Source organism: Bombina bombina, chromosome 3 (assembly GCF_027579735.1).
Source record: "Bombina bombina isolate aBomBom1 chromosome 3, aBomBom1.pri, whole genome shotgun sequence".
Classification (NCBI taxonomy): Eukaryota; Metazoa; Chordata; class Amphibia; order Anura; family Bombinatoridae; genus Bombina; species Bombina bombina.
The window spans coordinates 764,437,058-764,456,775 of NC_069501.1; the positions used below are offsets into that span (position 1 = coordinate 764,437,058).

Genomic DNA, 19,718 nt, shown 5'->3' on the forward strand with positions numbered 1-19,718 from the left:
GTCTACCGTGAGCCAAATATATTCCTCCCTCCACTCTAAGTCTTCCAGCAATTTTAGGACATGCATAGTGTCCCTTAGGTAGCTCCAAAGTTCTAATACCATCGGTTGTAGAATTTTATCTAACCACTCTGAGGTATGTTCAAGGAGCGAACCTATGCCGCTGACAATTGGTCGGCCAGTCACATTTTCCAAGGACTTGTGAACCTTGGGCAATAGATTGAAGACTGGAATGGTGGGGTTAGTTACTAGAAGATAATCAGCAGTATCCTCATCTATGAAACCTCCCTCAACACCATCATCCACAAGGCTCATGAGCTTTTTTTTAAAAAACACTTGCACTTCATGTGCAAAACAATACGTAGGCCTCACGACCAGAGAGGTCAGGTCAAGAATTAGAGAGCATCTCTCGAATATCAGGACAGGCACAGCTACCACCCCCTTGATCCAACATTTTACCAATTTACATGGTAAAAGTTCTGACACTTTTCGTTGGACCTGCATTGAACAAATTACCAAATCACCAAGAGGGGTGGACAGGGACAAAATCTTGTCCAAACGTGAGATTTTTTGGATATTTAAATTGCGATACCCCTCAGGCCTTAACTCCATTTATGATTTAATTAACCATTGGGAGTAAATTGGACCTGAAAAATAACCCCTCCCACTCTTTCATTTGTACATTCTCTCATTTACAATTATAAATACAAATTTATTAAGCACATAAATTGTGCTCACCACAGAGGGACTCTGTACTTTAGCTTTTCTACTTCAAATTAACCCCTCACTCGAAAATTTAAAATTTAACAAAAATTTTAATTAATTTGGTTTTCCCAGATCATATGAACTTTTTACTTTTAATTTTTTTTAAATATAAATGTAATAAATTCCTTCCTGCTTGAAATTGCAGTTAACTTTGAATTATCATATAGTTATCTGAAATCATAGTCACTTTCTGCTCTGCAATAATAGTAAGAGTTAAAAACAAGAAATAAAAGGCTCTTTGCTGTACATTTCTGCTTTGGTTTTTGTCTCTGCCATATAGATGCACACTTAGGCCTAGATTTGGAGTTCGGCGGTAGCCGTCAAAACCAGCGTTAGAGGCTCCTAACGCTGGTTTTGGCCGCCCGCTGGTATTTGGAGCCAGTCATTAAAGGGTCTAACGCTCACTTTTCAGCCGCGACTTTTCCATACCGCAGATCCCCCTACGCCATTTGCGTAGCCTATCTTTTCAATGGGATCTTTCTAACGCTGGTATTTAGAGTCGTTTCTGAAGTGAGCGTTAGAGCTCTAACGACAAGATTCCAGCCGCCTGAAAATAGCAGGAGTTAAGAGCTTTTTGGCTAACGCCGATTCATAAAGCTCTTAACTACTGTACCCTAAAGTACACTAACACCCATAAACTACCTATGTACCCCTAAACCGAGGTCCCCCCACACCGCCGCCACTCGATTAAAATTTTTAACCCCTAATCTGCCGACCGCCACCTACGTTATATTTATGTACCCCTAATCTGCTGCCCCTAACCCCGCCGACCCCTGTATTACATTTATTAACCCCTAACTTGCCCCCCACAACGTCGCCGCCAGCTACTTAAAATAATTAACCCCTAATCTTCCGACCGCAAATCGCCGCCACCTACGTTATCCCTATGTACCCCTAATCTGCTGCCCCTAACATCGCCGACCCCTATATTATATTTATTAACCCCTAATCTGCCCCCCTCAACGTCGCCGACACCTGCCTACACTTATTAACCCCTAATCTGCCGAGCGGACCTGAGCGCTACTATAATAAATGTATTAACCCCTAATCCGCCTCACTAACCCTATCATAAATAGTATTAACCCCTAATCTGCCCTCCCTAACATCGCCGACACCTAACTTCAATTATTAACCCCTAATCTGCCGACCGGAGCTCACCGCTATTCTAATAAATGTATTAACCCCTAAAGCTAAGTCTAACCCTAACACTAACACCCCCCTAAGTTAAATATAATTTAAATCTAACGAAATAAATTAACTCTTATTAAATAAATTATTCCTATTTAAAGCTAAATACTTACCTGTAAAATAAATCCTAATATAGCTACAATATAAATTATAATTATATTATAGCTATTTTAGGATTAATATTTATTTTACAGGCAACTTTGTAATTATTTTAACCAGGTACAATAGCTATTAAATAGTTAAGAACTATTTAATAGTTACCTAGTTAAAATAATAACAAATTTACCTGTAAAATAAATCCTAACCTAAGTTATAATTAAACCTAACACTACCCTATCAATAAAATAATTAAATAAACTACCTACAATTACCTACAATTAACCTAACACTACACTATCAATAAATTAATTAAACACAATTCCTACAAATAAATACAATTAAATAAACTAGCTAAAGTACAAAAAATAAAAAAGAACTAAGTTACAGAAAATAAAAAAATATTTACAAACATAAGAAAAATATTACAACAATTTTAAACTAATTACACCTACTCTAAGCCCCCTAATAAAATAACAAAGCCCCCCAAAATAAAAAATTCCCTACCCTATTCTAAATTAAAAAAGTTACAAGCTCTTTTACCTTACCAGCCCTGAACAGGGCCCTTTGCGGGGCATGCCCCAAGAATTTCAGCTCTTTTGCCTGTAAAAAAAAACATACAATACCCCCCCCCCAACATTACAACCCACCACCCACATACCCCTAATCTAACCCAAACCCCCTTAAAGAAACCTAACACTAAGCCCCTGAAGATCTTCCTACCTTGTCTTCACCATACCAGGTTCACCGATCCGTCCTGGCTCCAACATCTTCATCCAACCCAAGCGGGGGTTGGAGATCCATAATCCGGTCCAGAAGAGGCTCCAAAGTCTTCCTCCTATCCGGCAAGAAGAGGACATCCGGACCGGCAAACATCTTCTCCAAGCGGCATCTTCGATCTTCTTCCATCCGGAGCGAAGCGGCAGGATCCTGAAGACATCCAGCGCGGAACATCCATCCGGACCGACGACTGAACGACGAATGACTGTTCCTTTAAGGGACGTCATCCAAGATGGCGTCCCTCGAATTCCGATTGGCTGATAGGATTCTATCAGCCAATCGGAATTAAGGTAGGAATTTTCTGATTGGCTGATGGAATCAGCCAATCAGAATCAAGTTCAATCCGATTGGCTGATCCAATCAGCCAATCAGATTGAGCTCGCATTCTATTGGCTGTTCCGAAACGCGTAAGATTGGAGTTCACCTTGTATCCAGAAAGCCTACCTTGCAATAAAACCTTTTCCTGACACCTGGACTCAGCTCTCCTTCTTCCTCATTTTGTTTACATTTATTAACCCCTAACTTGCCCCCCACAACGTCGCCGCCAGCTACTTAAAATAATTAACCCCTAATCTTCCGACCGCAAATCGCCGCCACCTACGTTATCCCTATGTACCCCTAATCTGCTGCCCCTAACATCGCCGACCCCTATATTATATTTATTAACCCCTAATCTGCCCCCCTCAACGTCGCCGACACCTGCCTACACTTATTAACCCCTAATCTGCCGAGCGGACCTGAGCGCTACTATAATAAATGTATTAACCCCTAATCCGCCTCACTAACCCTATCATAAATAGTATTAACCCCTAATCTGCCCTCCCTAACATCGCCGACACCTAACTTCAATTATTAACCCCTAATCTGCCGACCGGAGCTCACCGCTATTCTAATAAATGTATTAACCCCTAAAGCTAAGTCTAACCCTAACACTAACACCCCCCTAAGTTAAATATAATTTAAATCTAACGAAATAAATTAACTCTTATTAAATAAATTATTCCTATTTAAAGCTAAATACTTACCTGTAAAATAAATCCTAATATAGCTACAATATAAATTATAATTATATTATAGCTATTTTAGGATTAATATTTATTTTACAGGCAACTTTGTAATTATTTTAACCAGGTACAATAGCTATTAAATAGTTAAGAACTATTTAATAGTTACCTAGTTAAAATAATAACAAATTTACCTGTAAAATAAATCCTAACCTAAGTTATAATTAAACCTAACACTACCCTATCAATAAAATAATTAAATAAACTACCTACAATTACCTACAATTAACCTAACACTACACTATCAATAAATTAATTAAACACAATTCCTACAAATAAATACAATTAAATAAACTAGCTAAAGTACAAAAAATAAAAAAGAACTAAGTTACAGAAAATAAAAAAATATTTACAAACATAAGAAAAATATTACAACAATTTTAAACTAATTACACCTACTCTAAGCCCCCTAATAAAATAACAAAGCCCCCCAAAATAAAAAATTCCCTACCCTATTCTAAATTAAAAAAGTTACAAGCTCTTTTACCTTACCAGCCCTGAACAGGGCCCTTTGCGGGGCATGCCCCAAGAATTTCAGCTCTTTTGCCTGTAAAAAAAAACATACAATACCCCTCCCCCAACATTACAACCCACCACCCACATACCCCTAATCTAACCCAAACCCCCTTAAAGAAACCTAACACTAAGCCCCTGAAGATCTTCCTACCTTGTCTTCACCATACCAGGTTCACCGATCCGTCCTGGCTCCAACATCTTCATCCAACCCAAGCGGGGGTTGGAGATCCATAATCCGGTCCAGAAGAGGCTCCAAAGTCTTCCTCCTATCCGGCAAGAAGAGGACATCCGGACCGGCAAACATCTTCTCCAAGCGGCATCTTCGATCTTCTTCCATCCGGAGCGAAGCGGCAGGATCCTGAAGACATCCAGCGCGGAACATCCATCCGGACCGACGACTGAACGACGAATGACTGTTCCTTTAAGGGACGTCATCCAAGATGGCGTCCCTCGAATTCCGATTGGCTGATAGGATTCTATCAGCCAATCGGAATTAAGGTAGGAATTTTCTGATTGGCTGATGGAATCAGCCAATCAGAATCAAGTTCAATCCGATTGGCTGATCCAATCAGCCAATCAGATTGAGCTCGCATTCTATTGGCTGTTCCGATCAGCCAATAGAATGCGAGCTCAATCTGATTGGCTGATTGGATCGGCCAATCGGATTGAACTAGATTCTGATTGGCTGATTCCATCAGCCAATCAGAAAATTCCTACCTTAATTCCGATTGGCTGATAGAATCCTATCAGCCAATCGGAATTCGAGGGACGCCATCTTGGATGACGTCCCTTAAAGGAACAGTCATTCGTCGTTCAGTCGTCGGTCCGGATGGATGTTCCGCGCTGGATGTCTTCAGGATCCTGCCGCTTCGCTCCGGATGGAAGAAGATCGAAGATGCCGCTTGGAGAAGATGTTTGCCGGTCCGGATGTCCTCTTCTTGCCGGATAGGAGGAAGACTTTGGAGCCTCTTCTGGACCGGATTATGGATCGCCAACCCCCGCTTGGGTTGGATGAAGATGTTGGAGCCAGGACGGATCGGTGAACCTGGTATGGTGAAGACAAGGTAGGAAGATCTTCAGGGGCTTAGTGTTAGGTTTCTTTAAGGGGGTTTGGGTTAGATTAGGGGTATGTGGGTGGTGGGTTGTAATGTTGGGGGGGGGGTATTGTATGTTTTTTTTTACAGGCAAAAGAGCTGAAATTCTTGGGGCATGCCCCGCAAAGGGCCCTGTTCAGGGCTGGTAAGGTAAAAGAGCTTGTAACTTTTTTAATTTAGAATAGGGTAGGGAATTTTTTATTTTGGGGGGCTTTGTTATTTTATTAGGGGGCTTAGAGTAGGTGTAATTAGTTTAAAATTGTTGTAATATTTTTCTTATGTTTGTAAATATTTTTTTATTTTCTGTAACTTAGTTCTTTTTTATTTTTTGTACTTTAGCTAGTTTATTTAATTGTATTTATTTGTAGGAATTGTGTTTAATTAATTTATTGATAGTGTAGTGTTAGGTTAATTGTAGGTAGTTTATTTAATTATTTTATTGATAGGGTAGTGTTAGGTTTAATTATAACTTAGGTTAGGATTTATTTTACAGGTAAATTTGTTATTATTTTAACTAGGTAACTATTAAATAGTTCTTAACTATTTAATAGCTATTGTACCTGGTTAAAATAATTACAAAGTTGCCTGTAAAATAAATATTAATCCTAAAATAGCTATAATATAATTATAATTTATATTGTAGCTATATTAGGGTTTATTTTACAGGTAAGTATTTAGCTTTAAATAGAAATAAGTTATTTAATAAGAGTTAATTTATTTCGTTAGATAAATATTATATTTAACTTAGGGGGGTGTTAGTGTTAGGGTTAGACTTAGCTTTAGGGGTTAATCCATTTATTAGAATAGCGGTGAGCTCTGATCGGAAGATTAGGGGTTAATAATTGAAGTTAGGTGTCGGCGATGTTAGGGAGGGCAGATTAGGGGTTAATACTATTTATGATAGGGTTAGTGAGGCGGATTAGGGGTTAATAACTTTATTATAGTAGCGCTCAGGTCCGCTCGGCAGATTAGGGGTTAATAAGTGTAGGCAGGTGTCGGCGACGTTGTGGGGGGCAGGTTAGGGGTTAATAAATATAATCTAGGGGTCGGCGGTGTTAGGGGTAGCAGATTAGGGGTACATAGGGATAACGTAGGTGGCGGCGGTTTACGGAGCGGCAGATTAGGGGTTTAAAAAAATATGCAGGGGTCAGCGATAGCGGGGGCGGCAGATTAGGGGTTAATAAGTGTAAGGTTAGGGGTGTTTAGACTCGGGGTACATGTTAGAGTGTTAGGTGCAGACGTAGGAAGTGTTTCCCCATAGGAAACAATGGGGCTGCGTTAGGAGCTGAACGCTGCTTTTTTGCAGGTGTTAGGTTTTTTTTCAGCTCAAACAGCCCCATTGTTTCCTATGGGAGAATCGTGCACGAGCACGTTTTTGAGGCCGGCCGCGTCCGTAAGCAACTCTGGTATCGAGAGTTGCATTTGCGGTAAAAATGCTCTACGCTCCTTTTTTGGAGCCTAACGCAGCATTTGTTTGAACTCTCGATACCAGAGTTAATTTTATGGTGCGGCCAGAAAAAAGCCCGCGGAGCGTTAACAGCCCTTTTACCGCCGAACTCCAAATCTAGGCCATAGTGTTTCCACATTTTATCTTCAGGGACATGTTTAACCCAAGAGTATGTGGAAACTTTCCCAGTTATTGATGCTTACTATCATGTCTACATTTACCTATATATTTGGTTTCCCTGCACTCTCCCAGACTTGTGTCAGTACATTATAGAAGTCTCATAGAGCTCATTGTACATTTAGACATTTGCATAATTAAACACTTAAGGTTCTTTTTCTATTATGTTTATTTAGGGACTTATGCATTTATAGGTAGTATATATATATTTTTTGTTCAGATTTGTCTTAGTCACAGGGCATTATTATTGTCATTATATCCTGAAGTAAGGAACTGGTTAATTTTCAAATGTGTAATTAACCATTATCCAATAGGAGTCAATGTTCATTTCTTTTAAAGGGCAGGATTACACCTGCACAGACAAGCAGCTTTGATAACGGCAACAGCCGAAACATGTCAGCAGCTGTAGGAGCTGATTCCTTTTGGATAGTGGCACCCTGTCGTTTTTCTGTTTTATCCTGATTTCAAATAAAGATTTTTTTTTTTACTATATTGGATTGGTGCTCCGCTACCCTTTTTTGCCTTTTCTGTTCTTATTGACCTACAAGCGTGGTAGCACCTCCAGAGGAGAATAATCCTCACTTTCCCTGTCTAACTGTTGCACCGGGAACTACCCGCAGCTACAATCAAGCTTCATCACTTCCTGTCCAGAGAGGACGTGTACAAGGACCACGCCCCCCTCACTCTCGAGGACGTCTGAGGAGGGTTTGTTTGGGTTTTGCAGCCTTATGCCAGGACCGGAGTAGCAGACATTGGGACTTGCACCTTCTATCTACCCGGAGAATAAGAGGGCAGGCTTGAAGCTCCCACACCCCAGGACCGGACGACTACGGCAGTGAGTGAGGGGAGACAGCACACTCCACTTGGTGGAGTTCAGCACTGAGGAGCGGGTGAGTCCGGCAGCAATAAGGTGTTGCTTACTTTGAACTTTCCATTATTTACCGTCCATGCACATTGTGGGTAACATTAGAGAGAATACCTTTTGCGCTTACATTTCATAATGCTAGGATTACCCAATTACTTACTTTGCCCACAACACCTATATCTATAACTATATATATATATATATATATATATATATATATATAAAATGAAAGCAAGATAAATTACACAAAAGCGCACTAGAAGAAAGTCTTTTTTTAGAACAAAGTATATGTCCAAGGTTGCAGTCCCACTCAGTTATATACACTTTACTGTGATCAAACTGTGAGAGAGTGATAGGTGAGAGCCAATGTATACTCAACTGTGATCAAGCCATGAGAAAGGGATGAATGAAAGCCAATATGCTTACCAAAATTAACCTCAATCCTATGAGGTAATTGTGGCATTCAGTGAGAAATCAGGACCAAAATTATGTCCCTCCCGCCGGTCTTGTCGTAGTTGCGTCTTGTCTGATGGTGAGAAGAGAGTCCCTTGTTGCAAGTCAACTCTCCCATGAGATATCTTCAGCTCCAGAAACCCACATTATTTGCTTCAACAATGTTGGACATTTACAGGTCCAGTGAGTGCGGATCCTCCTTTTACAATATGCTTATAGAGGTGTGAACGCAAGTCCCTGCTGTTTCTTCTTTTACATATCGGTATAGATATATACTCTACAAAAAAAAAATCATATATATAAAGAAATATGTATTTAAGAACAAATAGAACACATTTTGCTATGCGCAGAACACTGTAATGTTAAATATTCAAATTTCATGTTAGGTTAGCGTACATTAGTAAAATGCAATCAGGGGGTTTTTTTTTGGCTTTTTTTCCACTTTTCATATTGACCTTCTTTATTGTGCACAAGTGAAGGTATGTTAACATCACTGTGAAAGCCTCCTCAAAATGTCTGTCAAATGTAGGTTTTTTTATTTTATATTCTTACACATTTAGAGCTAGATTACAAGTGGAGCCTTAATTTAACATGCGCCTGTTAATCAATTATAAGGAGTTAAAATGAGGGGATTTGGGGTGTTAGAAAAAAAAAAGGCAGTAAAAAATGCCTTTATATAGCGGTCTATGGGGACTGTTTAAACTGAAAATATATATGTTTATGATTATAGACATTACTTATTAACCCCTAATCTGCCGCTCCGGACATCGCCGCCACCTACATTATATTTATGAACCCCTAATCTGCTGCCCCCAACATCGCCGACACCTACATTATATTTATTAACCCCTAATCTCCCTCCCCCGATGTCGCCGCAACCTACCTACATTTATTAACCCCTAATCTACCGCCCCCAATGTCACTGCCACTATACTAAATTTATTAACCCCTAAACCTAAGTATAACCCTAACTCTAACACCCCTTAAATTAAATATAATTTTAAAAAAATCTAAATACAATTACTATCATTAACTAAATTATTCCTATTTAAAACTAAATACTTACCTGTAAAATAAACCCTAAGCTAGCTACAATATAACTAATAGTTACATTGTATCTATCTTAGGGTTTATTTTTATTTTATAGGCAAGTTTGTATTTATTTTAACTAGGTAGAATAGTTACTAAATAGTTATTAACTATTTAATTGTAAATGAGAGAATGTACAAATGAAAGAGTGGGAGGGGTTATTTTTCAGGTCCAATTTACTCCCAATGGTTAATTAAATCATACATGGAGTTAAGGCCTGAGGGGTATCGCAATTTAAATATCCAAAAAATCTCACGTTTGGACAAGATTTTGTCCCTGTCCACCCCTCTTGGTGATTTGGTAATTTGTTCAATGCAGGTCCAACGAAAAGTGTCAGAACTTTTACCATGTAAATTGGTAAAATGTTGGATCAAGGGGGTGGTAGCTGTGCCTGTCCTGATATTAGAGAGATGCTCTCTAATTCTTGACCTGACCTCTCTGGTCGTGAGGCCTACGTATTGTTTTGCACATGAAGTGCAAGTGGCAAGGTAGATAGTATAGATGGACCTACAATTGAGACACATGTTTTTCGTGAATACCTGTCCTGTTACCGTGGAGCAAAAAGTGCTCCCTAACTCCACCTTTTCACAAGCCACACAGTCTCTGAAATGACATTTAAACATGCTTTTCTGGGTCAGCCAGGAAGACGTCTCTAGAACCCTGTTAGTGGAAATTCTGGTAGGGGCTACCATATTCCCTATGGTTTTACTGCGCCGGTATGTGAAATGGCATGATTTCACGGATAGATTGGCTAAATCCTTATCCGCCTTCAGCATGTCAAAGTGTTTTTTGATAATTTCACAAACCTGCGGGTATTGTTCAGAATGATGAGTAACAAAGAAAAGATCATCCTTTATGGCTCCCTTGTTGTTACATTTATTTTTACCTTTTGGTTTCAAAAGATTTTTTCTATTTATGGTTTTTACCTCTTCAAATGCTGAGGCTATCAGATCTTTCTTATACCCCCTGCATAAGAGTCTTTGAGAGAGTTGAGCGGCTTCCTTCTCAAAGAGTGCCGGTTCTGAACAGTTACGTTTTAAACGAATGAATTGGCCCTTGATAATGCCTCTAAATACGGCTTTGGGGTGGCAACTGTTGGCATGTAACAGGGTGTTGCCTGAAATTGGCTTTCTGTATACCGTGGTGCACACCCTCTCCCCTGCAACACCTGAAAGAGTGACATCCAGGTAGTTAATGGTTGTCCGATTGGATTCTGAGGTGAAACTCAGTCCCAAATCATTGATGTTCAGAAGCTCCACAAAATCCAACAGTTCACTATCAGTGCCCCTCCAAATGAACAGGAGGTCATCAATGAACCTCCTGTAAAAAACTATATTCGAGCAGAGGGGGTTCCCACCTCCAAATATGTGGTCCTGCTCCCACCAACCCATGAAAAGGTTGGCGTAGGAGGGGGCAAACTTGGCCCCCATTGCAGTCCCACAAATCTGGAGGTAGAACACCCCCTCAAACTCGAAATAGTTATGTGAAAGCAAGAACTCGGTCACTTGTGTCACATACTCGCAGTAATCTGGATCTTCACCAAAGTACTTGTTTAAATAGTACCTTACTGCTTGTAACCCTTTGTTGTGGTGTATAGATGAGTATAATGATTTCACGTCTACCGTGAGCCAAATATATTCCTCCCTCCACTCTAAGTCTTCCAGCAATTTTAGGACATGCATAGTGTCCCTTAGGTAGCTCCAAAGTTCTAATACCATCGGTTGTAGAATTTTATCTAACCACTCTGAGGTATGTTCAAGGAGCGAACCTATGCCGCTGACAATTGGTCGGCCAGTCACATTGTCCAAGGACTTGTGAACCTTGGGCAATAGATAGAAGACTGGAATGGTGGGGTTAGTTACTAGAAGATAATCAGCAGTATCCTCATCTATGAAACCTCCCTCAACACCATCATCCACAAGGCTCATGAGCTTTTTTTAAAAAAACACTTGCACTTCATGTGCAAAACAATACGTAGGCCTCACGACCAGAGAGGTCAGGTCAAGAATTAGAGAGCATCTCTCTAATATCAGGACAGGCACAGCTACCACCCCCTTGATCCAACATTTTACCAATTTACATGGTAAAAGTTCTGACACTTTTCGTTGGACCTGCATTGAACAAATTACCAAATCACCAAGAGGGGTGGACAGGGACAAAATCTTGTCCAAACGTGAGATTTTTTGGATATTTAAATTGCGATACCCCTCAGGCCTTAACTCCATGTGTGATTTAATTAACCATTGGGAGTAAATTGGACCTGAAAAATAACCCCTCCCACTATTTCATTTGTACATTCTCTCATTTACAATTATAAATACAAATTTATTAAGCACATAAATTGTGCTCACCACAGAGGGACTCTGTACTTTAGCTTTTCTACTTCAAATTAACCCCTCACTCGAAAATTTAAAATTTAACAAAAATTTTAATTAATTTGGTTTTCCCAGATCATATGAACTTTTTACTTTTAATTTTTTTTAAATATAAATGTAATAAATTCCTTCCTGCTTGAAATTGCAGTTAACTTTGAATTATCATATAGTTATCTGAAATCATAGTCACTTTCTGCTCTGCAATAATAGTAAGAGTTAAAAACAAGAAATAAAAGGCTCTTTGCTGTACATTTCTGCTTTGGTTTTTGTCTCTGCCATATAGATGCACACATAGTGTTTCCACATTTTATCTTCAGGGACATGTTTAACCCAAGAGTATGTGGAAACTTTCCCAGTTATTGATGCTTACTATCATGTCTACATTTACCTATATATTTGGTTTCCCTGCACTCTCCCAGACTTGTGTCAGTACATTATAGAAGTCTCATAGAGCTCATTGTACATTTAGACATTTGCATAATTAAACACTTAAGGTTCTTTTTCTATTATGTTTATTTAGGGACTTATGCATTTATAGGTAGTATATATATATTTTTTGTTCAGATTTGTCTTAGTCACAGGGCATTATTATTGTCATTATATCCTGAAGTAAGGAACTGGTTAATTTTCAAATGTGTAATTAACCATTATCCAATAGGAGTCAATGTTCATTTCTTTTAAAGGGCAGGATTACACCTGCACAGACAAGCAGCTTTGATAACGGCAACAGCCGAAACATGTCAGCAGCTGTAGGAGCTGACTCCTTTTGGATAATGGCACCCTGTCGTTTTTCTGTTTTATCCTGATTTCAAATAAAGATTTTTTTTTTTTTTTACTATATTGGATTGGTGCTCCGCTACCCTTTTTTGCCTTTTCTGTTCTTATTGACCTACAAGCGTGGTAGCACCTCCAGAGGAGAATAATCCTCACTTTCCCTGTCTAACTGCTGCACCGGGAACTACCCGCAGCTACAATCAAGCTTCATCACTTCCTGTCCAGAGAGGACGTGTACAAGGACCACGCCCCCCTCACTCTCGAGGACGTCTGAGGAGGGTTTGTTTGGGTTTTGCAGCCTTATGCCAGGACCGGAGTAGCAGACATTGGGACTTGCACCTTCTATCTACCCGGAGAATAAGAGGGCAGGCTTGAAGCTCCCACACCCCAGGACCGGACGACTACGGCAGTGAGTGAGGGGAGACAGCACACTCCACTTAGTGGAGTTCAGCACTGAGGAGCGGGTGAGTCCGGCAGCAATAAGGTGTTGCTTACTTTGAACTTTCCATTATTTACCGTCCATGCACATTGTGGGTAACATTAGAGAGAATACCTTTTGCGCTTACATTTCATAATGCTAGGATTACCCAATTACTTACTTTGCCCACAATACCTATATCTATAACTAGAAAGGGATGAATGAAAGCCAATATGCTTACCGAAATTAACCTCAATCCTATGAGGTAATTGTGGCATTCAGTGAGAAATCAGGACCAAAATTATGTCCCTCCCGCCGGTCTTGTCGTAGTTGCGTCTTGTCTGATGGTGAGAAGAGAGTCCCTTGTTGCAAGTCAACTCTCCCATGAGATATCTTCAGCTCCAGAAACCCACATTATTTGCTTCAACAATGTTGGACATTTACAGGTCCAGTGAGTGCGGATCCTCCTTTTACAATATGCTTATAGAGGTGTGAACGCAAGTCCCTGCTGTTTCTTCTTTTACATATCGGTATAGATATATACTCTACAAAAAAAAAATCATATATATAAAGAAATATGTATTTAAGAACAAATAGAACATATTTTGCTATGCGCAGAACACTGTAATGTTAAATATTCAAATTTCATGTTAGGTTAGCGTACATTAGTAAAATGCTATCAGGGGGGTTTTTTTTGGCTTTTTTTCCACTTTTCATATTGACCTTCTTTATTGTGCACAAGTGAAGGTATGTTAACATCACTGTGAAAGCCTCCTCAAAATGTCTGTCAAATGTAGGTTTTTTTATTTTATATTCTTACACATTTAGAGCTAGATTACAAGTGGAGCCTTAATTTAACATGCGCCTGTTAATCAATTATAAGGAGTTAAAATGAGGGGATTTGGGGTGTTAGAAAAAAAAAAAGGCAGTAAAAATGCCTTTATATAGCGGTCTATGGGGACTGTTTAAACTGAAAATATATATGTTTATGATTATAGACATTACTTATTAACCCCTAATCTGCCGCTCCGGACATCGCCGCCACCTACATTATATTTATGAACCCCTAATCTGCTGCCCCCAACATCGCCGACACCTACATTATATTTATTAACCCCTAATCTCCCTCCCCGATGTCGCCGCAACCTACCTACATTTATTAACCCCTAGTCTACCGCCCCCAATGTCACCGCCACTATACTAAATTTATTAACCCCTAAACCTAAGTATAACCCTAACTCTAACACCCCTTAAATTAAATATAATTTTAAAAAAATCTAAATACAATTACTATCATTAACTAAATTATTCCTATTTAAAACTAAATACTTACCTGTAAAATAAACCCTAAGCTAGCTACAATATAACTAATAGTTACATTGTATCTATCTTAGGGTTTATTTTTATTTTATAGGCAAGTTTGTATTTATTTTAACTAGGTAGAATAGTTACTAAATAGTTATTAACTATTTAATAACTACCTAGCTAAAATAAATACAAATTCACCTGTAAAATAAAACCTAACCTAAGTTACAATAACACCTAACACTACAGTTAATTAAATAAATTACCTAGATTAAATACAATTAAATAAATTAAATTAAATTAGCTAAATCACAAAAAACCCCCACTAAATTACAGAAAATAAAAAACAAATTACAAGATCTTTAAACTAATTACACCTAATCTAAGAGCCCTATCAAAATAAAAAAGCCCCCCCAAAATAAAAAAAAACCCTAGACTAAACTAAACTACCAATAGCCCTTAAAAAAACCTAACACTAACCCCCGAAGATTCACTTACCGGGAGAAGTCTTCATCCAAGCTGCAAAATGTCCTTAACAAAGCCGGCAGAAGTGGTCCTCCAGACGGACAGAAGTGGTCCTCCAGACGGGCAGAAGTCTTCATCCAGACGGCATCTTCTATCTTCATCCTTCCGTTGCGGAGCGGGTCCATCTTCAAGACATCCGGCGCGGAGCATCCTCTTCAAACGACGTCTTCTTCGGAATAAATATCTCTTTAAGTGATGTCATCCAAGATGCCGTCCCTTAGATTCCGATTGGCTGATAGAATTCTTTCAGCCAATAGGAATTAAGGTAGATAAAATCCTATTGGCTGATGCAATCAGCCAATAGGATTTAGCTGGCATTCTATTGGCTGTTCCAATCAGCCAATAGAATGGGAGCTCAATCCTATTGGCTGATTGGATGAAGACTTCTACCCATCTGGAGGACCACTTCTGCCGGCTTCGTTAAGGACATCTTGCCGCTTGGAGGAAGACTTCTCCCAGTAAATGAATCTTCTGGGATTAGTGTTAGGATTTTTTAAAGGTGCATTGAGTGGGTTTATTTTTTAGGTTAGGGCTTTGGCCCACAATAGAGCTAAATGCCCTTTTAAGGTCTTTTCAGGGCAATGGGGAGCTTAGGTTTTTTTAGTTAGGTTTTTATTTGGGGGGTTGGTGGGTGGTGGGTTTTACTGTTGGGGGGGTTGTTTGTATTTTTTTTTTTACAGGTAAAAGAGCTGATTTCTTTGGGGCAATGCCCCGCAAAAGGCCCTTTTAAGGGCTATTGGTAGTTTTTTGGGGGCTTTTTTATTTTGATAGGGCTCTTAGATTAGGTGTAATTAGTTTAAAGATCTTGTAATTAGTTTTTTATTTTCTGTAATTTAGTGGGGGTCTTTTGTGATTTAGCTAATTTAATTTATTTAATTGTATTTAATGTAGGGAATTTATTTAATTGCAGTGTAGTGTTAGGTGTTATTGTAACTTAGGTTAGGATTTATTTTACAGGTAAATTTGTATTTATTTTAGCTAGGTAGTTATTAAATAGTTAATAACTATTTAGTAACTATTCTACCTAGTTAAAATAAATACAAACTTGCCTGTAAAATAAAAATAAACCCTAAGATAGCTACAATGTAACTATTAGTTATATTGTAGCTATCTTAGGGTTTATTTTACAGGTAAGTATTTAGTTTTAAATAGGAATAATTTAGGTAATGATAGTAATTTTATTTAGATTTATTTCAATTATATTTAAGTTAGGGGGTGTTAGGGTTAGGACTAGACTTAGGTTTAAAGGGTTAATAAATTTAGAATAGTGGCGGCAACTTTGGGGATGGCAGATTAGGGGTTAATAAGTATAATGTAGGTTGCGGCGATGTTAGGGGTGGCAGATTAGGGGTTAATTATATTTAACTATTGTTTGCAAGGCGGGAGTGCTGCGGTTTAGGGGTTAATATGTTTATTATAGTGGCGGCGATGTCTGGAGCGGCAGATTAGGGGTTAATATTTTTATTTTAGTGTTTGCAATGCGGGAGGGCCTGGGTTTAGGGGTTAATAGGTAGTTTATGGCTGTTAGTGTACTTTTTAGCACTTTAGTTATGAGTTTTATGCTATAGTGTTGTAGTGTAAAAGTCGTAACTACTGACTTTAAAAAGCATTAGGAATCTTGACGGGGTAGTGTGTACCGCTCACTTTTTGGCCTCCCAGGACAAACTCGTAATACCAGCACTATGGAAATCCCATAGAAAAAAGGGTTTACGAACTTTACGTAAGTTGGTTTGCGGTAAGGCGAAAAAAGTGTGCGGTGCCCCTAAATAGCAGCGGTAGTGAAAAAGCAGCGTTAGGACCTGTTAACGCTGCTTTTTCAGCTTAGCGCAAAACTCGTAATCTAGCCGTAGTCTTTTTGTAAGACGGTCATATGTGGATTTGAACTTGCGTCTCATATTTCTCCCCTGCATAAAAGAATCAATAGACCACTAGGCTATACACCTTCTTTAAACTGCCTTGTTACAAAATGAAAAGATAAGAATTATTTTAAATTAAAAAAACATTTTTAACAGAATGAAGCCAAACCTTATCAATGCAACAGTTGATCTTCCATTTAGATAACTTATCATATAAACTTATAATGCTCAAATTTCGATTTACAAGTTTATATTACTAAAATTCATTAACAAAAAATTATTTAGATTACATATGGAATTGAAACCTATATACACTTCCTCTACCTCTCTTATATGATTAAAAAGTTATACTTAAATGGTATTCAATTTTACTGAGGGAATCTATAGCCTAAGTTTATGAATGTAGAGAGTGATACTTACAAGTACTACATGGAAATTATTAAGAAGTAAGGTTTCTATTAGGGTCAGACCTACAAACAACAATAAAATGTGTATGACAAACCTAAAATTACATCAAAACATCTGCAACTGTATAAAGTATGTATGGTACACATACATATTATTTAAAATAAATAAGAACATTATAAGACTAAATTTATTTATATCATATATCGTGAAATATATTTAACTCAAGTTCAGAATTTAGACCTGAGGTAAGGAGGGTTTCATACTCATATATTAGTTTGGCTTCATTCATAAGAATAATTTTTTCAAAGTCTGTCAGTCAGATCTAACTTTTTTAACACCCCAAAGTATCTTATCTTTACTGTTTCTACCAAGAACCCCTCTGAAATGTTTGTACAGGACAATATAAGTATTACCTTTCTCAAGTTGCCAAATATGCTCTCTAATTCTGGGCTAGATTACAAGTGAGGCACTAACTGTTTTGCACAAACAATATCGCCTTTATGTGAGTTTTTTTAATTGCGCTGATTTTACAAGTTGAGCGAAATCACAATTTACGCTTCAATCCTTACCATGATCTCAGAGCTGTGGCTATTTTCCAAAACATAAAAGTTGCACAAAAAACTTCAAAAATACATTAAAAAGTACACTCATATTAACACTCTAATACAAATTTTGAAAATAAAATATATTGCACAAAAATGTTATAAGGGCTCAAAGATATGCGATCTTGCCAAAGGACTTTATTTATGTGTACATATATGTTAATGTATTTATAATTGTATAGTTTTATTGACATACAAATATACACATATAAACGCATAAAAATATATGTTCACACTTATAGACATACATATATAAGTGTATAAGAACCCTTTACCATTAACTAGATGAAAACATGCTAAAACATATTTATGCAATATTCATATTTAATAAAGATTTTAACTACGTATTTACTGTAAATATTTGACATTTGCTAATGTGAATATGCTATATTGTTTGCGCAATGAGTGTTAGTTATTTTTTTTAACAATTTTTCTCCATTAACTTCCATGGGGAATGCGAAAATGCAATCATGTTTGTGTGATCTCAGGTGTAAGATTTTTGCTCTATCCGGGTTACCGTTTGCGTAAAATAACTTTAATTTAACTTGCAATACAAACGCAACCCGACAAGAGCAAAAAAGCTAGCAGAGTTTTCGCAATTGGGAAAAAAAAATACTGCCTCACTTGTAATTTAACCCTCTGTCCTTTAACAGCCTACTCATTTGACCCAGATACTGGAGATGGCACAAACACATATATAATATCCTTATCTGTGCATCTTTTAATATTTCTCATTCTAAAAGTCCTATTTGTTTTAGTTACTTGTACTGTCTTTGTTTTTTCACTTGGCAGGATTTTCAGTCAGAACATGGGAACAAAACTTTTATTTTCTCCCCTTGTACATTAACCTGTGTCTTGTTTTCATTTTTATGTTTGAACACACTCGGGGAGTTACACATGGATTCAAATAATGTTAACGGTCTGTAGATTTGCCTGTTTTTATTGTGTGAGGTGATGTAGTGATTAAGTTGAAAGTATTTGAACCAAGGTGTGAAATAGCTTCCATAATGTTCCTGTAATTCAGCTTTAGGTTTGAGTGTACTGTTTTTTTAAAATAGAATAACTCGGGGTTGCATCCTGTAATGTCATCATTTTCACATAAGGGCTAGTAGGGGATATATGAAATTCCGGGTTATTTCTTAGTGGTGTCACTGGTAAAGGGATGATTGAGATATTAGGGAATTATTGTAGCTGTTAAGGGGTTTAGGGATCTATGTACTGTATATGAGGGAGCCAGCAACTAGCTCATAGCTGTGTTTTTTGTGCTAAATCATGTTCTATTTGTATCCACTCCTTATGGTTAGTGTGTTTGCATCAGTCTATAACCCGTGAAAGTGTTCCTGCTGTGTGATAGTATTGGAGATTTGGCATACCTAGGCCCTCTTTAGATTTAGGTCTGTAAATAATTGGTTTGGAAATTCTAGGGTGTTTATTATTTCAAGATACGTATTTTGTGTGCTTTGAAGCTTATTGAGGAATGTTTTAGGTAGTTCAATTGTTTCTGTTGTTTCTGTTTGGAATATGTACAATATTTATCGGTGAATGGTCATTTTTACAGCATGTAGTCTGCCTAACTGAGTTTCAAATAGAATGTAGCTCTTGTATATTTTTCAACAGTGGTTGATAGTTTGCATTGAATAATTGTTGTGGGTTTCTAGTTATTTGTATACCCAAATATTTTAATGAGTTCTTCTGACGTTTATATGAGTATTTTGTTGTTATTTGGTTAATAATTGTTTCTGGTGTTTCTATACCCATAAATTCTTATTTTAAAAGCGTTTATTTAAAAAATCAAGAAATTGCTATATATTTGAAACTCAGTATTTAGTTCTTTAATGGATATCAACGTGTTAGTAATGGTCATGAATATATCATCGGCATATAGAGAGATTTTATATTCTTTCTCATTTATTTTAATGCCGAA

At 37.7% G+C, this 19,718-nt stretch overlaps 1 long non-coding RNA gene across 1 annotated transcript in view; it reads right to left on the bottom strand.

Moving 5' to 3' along the window:
- Positions 1–8,241: 8,241 nt before the first annotated feature.
- The window catches only part of LOC128653997 (uncharacterized), a 48,711-nt gene continuing 37,234 nt past the window's right edge, over positions 8,242–19,718 (bottom strand). The window contains exons 4-5 of the long non-coding RNA XR_008401415.1: positions 13,340–13,643; positions 8,242–8,719 (exon numbers count right to left, since the gene is read on the bottom strand). This is a non-coding gene — a long non-coding RNA (uncharacterized LOC128653997). The remainder of the gene's footprint in view (positions 8,720–13,339; positions 13,644–19,718) is intronic.